The following is a 4579-nucleotide window of genomic DNA, read 5'->3' as shown; positions in this document are numbered from 1 at the left end:
TGGGGGGCTGGGAAGTGGCAAGCAAGCAGGCGCTTTGACGCTCTATTGGCGCTCGCGCTGCTGTGTATACCAAACCTCTACAGCAGCAGCAGCAGCAGTTGCTAAATAATAGTTTGTATTAGTATTCGCTTTGTTTTTTTGTATATTTGTATTAGTATTGACTTCGTGTTAGCTGCAAAAAAAATTGCAATTGCTTCGTGTTCGTTTTGTGCTTTCGTACGCGCACAACTCTTTTATTTGTTTTTTTTGCTTTGGCGAAGCGCTGCGAGCAAAAACCGAAGTCGTCGTCATCGAAATCAGCAGCCAGCCATCAACAACACAGAGTTACGAAAGCGGACGCGAAAAAACGAAAATTTTGCCAACGCGTTACTTTTTTGTGGCGATTTGCAAATATTTTTTTTGCACCTTTTTGCTTTATACTATACATATTTATCACACAAAAACAACAAAAAAAGTTACAAGAAAAATTAACAGGAATAACGATGGCAATCGTGCGTGGTATAGGTTAAGAACTAATTTCCCATTAAACATTCTATTCATACAGCGCAACGCTTGAGGCTTGCCGCCCCCCGCGCCCCCCACACGCTTCTTCGCTTTAGTCTTCTCTACGTGTGCGCTCCATTTGTGCCATGCTATCTATCATTCTATGGCATTATTTTTCGTATGCTTTTGTAGCCGCAAATTCGCGAATTGTTTGCCGCTTATATCTTAGCTATACAATCTTCGCCTATTTAGTCTTTGCTACGTCTTTCTCTACCAAGATGTTAAAGCGATAAAGCGCGTCTAATCGCATTGTATGTGGTGTGTAGTTAAAGCGAATCGCCGGCTGCTCAATCGAAATACGTGTAGGTTTTGCTAGCAGAGGAATAGGCGCTATGCGCTTTGTGTTGGGGGCGCGTTTAAAAAAGTTTTATTTTCTTTTGTGAGTTGAGCACATTTTCAGCGAAACGTTCTTCCTTTAGGGTAAGGTTGATTTTTTTCTCTAGTTTTATCAGGCGAATTTCGCTGGAGTATATTCACATCTAAATTTCTTATGTCTGCTCTTTGCGGTTTGGGTTTTACCAACTTTCATTTGGTGGTTTATTTATCTAGTTCACTTCATATGTTTTTCTATGATTATTCGTATGTTGAACCAATTGTTCGACTTAATTCATATTCACCCAAAGGCAATGTACATTCTAATATGTTCAGTTAAGATACAGTGTAGCAATTCCGTTATCACAGAGGCAAATTTATCTAAATTTTTCAGCTATCTTTCACTGACAATTTTTTAGGCTTTATTGCAATTTCGATATTCCATCAAGGTCGGACGCTCTGTTGAAATAACTACTTACTCTTCTGGAGAAATAGAAAGCACTCACACGGAAGTTTTTTCTCATTTTTTCTTTTTGTCACCACCAAATCGAAAATTACATATTGCACGTTTCATAATAGAGATAAATGGAGATGTAACTAAAAATTTACGTTCTTGATAAAACTTTGATTGCGTTTTTCCACAAAAATTGAAATTTTGACATACTTCGTTATATTATTGAACAAGCGATATATAAACTACACACAATTTTCTAAAATTTGCGTCTAATTTCAAGACCTGACATACGGGTACTCACACATTTTTTTAGTAATAATCTTTAGCATATACATTTCAAAGTCAACTTTTTGATAAGAAAAATAAGAAACTACCAAATAAATGATAAATACATTTACCTGACTATGCCATGACACTTAAGGAATTAATTGCAGTTAAAAAAGCAATACTTGCCCTAACGGGTTTAGCGCCAAAGGCAACTAAAGTGATTAGTTGGTATCGCCCCGATTTCAGTATTTTTTTAGAAACATACCATTCGGGAGAGGGGGAGTGAATAAGTAATCTGAAATTTGATATTAATGACATTTAGTTTTCCCTTTCCAAGTCCATCCGGATTTTTGTTTTATCAACTGTCACCATGACTTTTTCCACCTGCCTTCACAATATATGAACTTTTAAAAGTCTATATCTAAACTTAAAATGCTATTGTAAAATTTTCGTTTAAATTTAACGAAGGTACACAAAGGTGAATATTTTAACCGCAATAAAATTCATCCCATTTACAACATTTACATACCACTGTGCAAAATTCGCCATATATCAAATAAGGTGGTTAAGCTCAATTCTATTTATTGAACAAGTCATAAGGAATACAATATAATACACACAACACATAATATAATAACAACCATGATGATGGTGTTGCTAATGATTGAGGACTTGAGATATTTATCTGTGTAGATAAACCGTGCACACTTCGATTCTTTTATGAAATATGAAACGCTGATTTGCTGATAGAAAAGAGCAGTCCAGGACATACAAAATGAAAAAATAATAAACAAAAAAATGAAAAACTAGAGAAAGTAGTATTATTACTCAAAGATCTGCCTAAAATAACTGATTACAAGAGAGTGAGTCAAAACAAATATGATTCCAGAATTGACATACATATGTAATCGGGAGGCATTTTCTTCTAAACTAATAGTAGATAGTTTCTCAGTAAATGGATAAAGATTAACCCTACCTAGTTAAAATATATCAGCGGAAAGGAGCTGCAACTGGGTCCAATATGAATACCGATCATGCTATTTTGACAATGACAACACCTTACCGCTGTAAATCTTGACATTAAGTCATTACCATATCTCCGTGGAATGACATGAATTGCTTTACGCTTGAACCACGTTGGAAAATAATGCACACTCGAGCAGCATGAAATGGACGACAATTTTGGTCGAAAAATCATATCTGGGAAATGGGCCTACGGTAAAAGGCAAAAAGAAAAAAATGATGTTCTTGAAAAGGAAAAAAAAAAAATCTGGATATTTTAACAAAAGAAAAAATTGTTTCAAAAGTTTTGTATGCCTGATTCCCGCAGCATACGACATGCAACAAAAAGGCAAATAAAAAATAGTTCTGAGTAGCTTTTGAATAATTCTAGAGTTCTGCAGAAAGTATCTACTGCAAAACTAAGTGGACATTTTTTTTTGTTTGCAAAAAAGTTGAAAAAGGAAAATTTCTGAAAAAAAATATATAATAAAGTCTGTTCTGAATGGTTTTTCAGTGGTATTTTTGATTTCATTTTTTTTCTAGGTTAATTTTTAGATTTTATTGTTATAAAAGGAAAAAAAATATAGGTACACATATTTTTTAATTTCATTTCATTTTATTATGTTTTTTTATTTTTTTTTTTATACTTATTTTTTTTTTGGTTTTTATTGATAAAGAAAAACATATGTATACGTGTGTATATTTTTTATTCAATTTAGTTTTTTTAACTTGTTGCTAATCGGCGAACAGCATAACGCCAAGACCTCATCGATAGCAGAACTTTCAATTGGTCTTTCGCAAGACAGTGAAGAACTTTGAAGATAGTTGCCAGAATAGGCAGACTTTTATCTTTCGAATGAGACTGTGCTGAGTTGAAAGACAAATGCCGGAATAGCCCTGTGAAACGCTTGTTCTCGAAAAAAAGTTGTAAAAATTAATTTAAATTTAAATTTTGATCGGCGTGGTACAGTTGACAATAGAATAGGGGATAGAGATAATTTTCTTAAGCAAGTGACACCTGAAAAATTAAAAGTTAAATTATTATTAAAATTGATACTTTGGGAAAGAAAGCGCGTCAAAAGAGAAAAGGGTATTAAATACCTCATTAAAACCCGGAAAAAGGCCCGCCTTTCTAGTGTAAAAATATTGCTACTGGAGTAAAAAAGTCGTGCGCGAACAGCTGACATGAAAAAGATAAAAATTAATAAAAAAAAAGACAAGTTTTCGATACTATTTTTGTTTCGAATATATATTTTGCCTTATATTACTTTTGCCGAAAAAATTGCTAAAATATAGTTTTTGCATGACTTTCAAGAGTTTCTCGACTCTGTGGGTGTGCTTGTGTGAGAATGCTTTTTGCTGGCAGTCTTTCCTAGCATTTTTTGCCATCTCCTCTGTTTTGCCGGTTCATAGTTTGTGGATTTTCGTAGCTATTTTTTATTTTATTTTTCGCTTAGTTACTCGCTTTGTGAGAATTACTTGAGTGCTGTTTAGAGCGCGCGAACGAGCGAAGCTATGATACAAATGTACAAAGTAAAGCGAATAAATATAAATATAAGTACATGCACTCACATATGTATATATATTTCTATACAAAATATACAAGCTAGATGTAATTGTGTATCTGTGTATCGCATATACATATTTCGCGTTGTAAATTTGTATGCGATACGTATAGAATGGAAAAATACAACCCGCATCGCTTAATCAATTTTTGTGTAGAGCTATTGTGTGTTTTTTTTCATTTATTTGGTTGGGTTTTATTGTTTTCTGCAGCACCACATGTTCCCACTCCCCAGCGCGCCATTATCACACATTTTGCGCGAAATACAATAGATAGCAATAAAAGAAGTAATACAAATTTGCAAACATATGTACATAGCATGATTTTTTATACATATGTATGTACATATGTATGCTGTTGCTGACAAGAATAAAAAACTTAATTTAAACAACAACAAAACCTTAACAACTTCCAAAAAGTGAACTACTTTTTCTTTG

At 33.6% G+C, this 4579-nt stretch overlaps 1 long non-coding RNA gene across 1 annotated transcript; it reads right to left on the bottom strand.

Moving 5' to 3' along the window:
- Positions 1-3470: 3470 nt before the first annotated feature.
- LOC108368810 (uncharacterized) lies at positions 3471-4083 on the bottom strand. The gene is made up of 3 exons (XR_001848424.1): positions 3847-4083; positions 3680-3758; positions 3471-3596 (listed from the first exon to the last, which is right to left on the bottom strand). It is a non-coding gene; the product is annotated as an uncharacterized LOC108368810 (long non-coding RNA).
- Positions 4084-4579: the final 496 nt, after the last annotated feature.

Source organism: Rhagoletis zephyria, unplaced genomic scaffold, assembly GCF_001687245.7.
Source record: "Rhagoletis zephyria isolate East Lansing unplaced genomic scaffold, Rhagoletis_zephyria_1.1 Rzeph_scaffold_03337, whole genome shotgun sequence".
Lineage (NCBI taxonomy): Eukaryota > Metazoa > Arthropoda > Insecta > Diptera > Tephritidae > Rhagoletis > Rhagoletis zephyria.
Note: the sequence above shows the minus strand (reverse complement) of the source record. Positions and strands in the feature narration are given on the sequence as shown.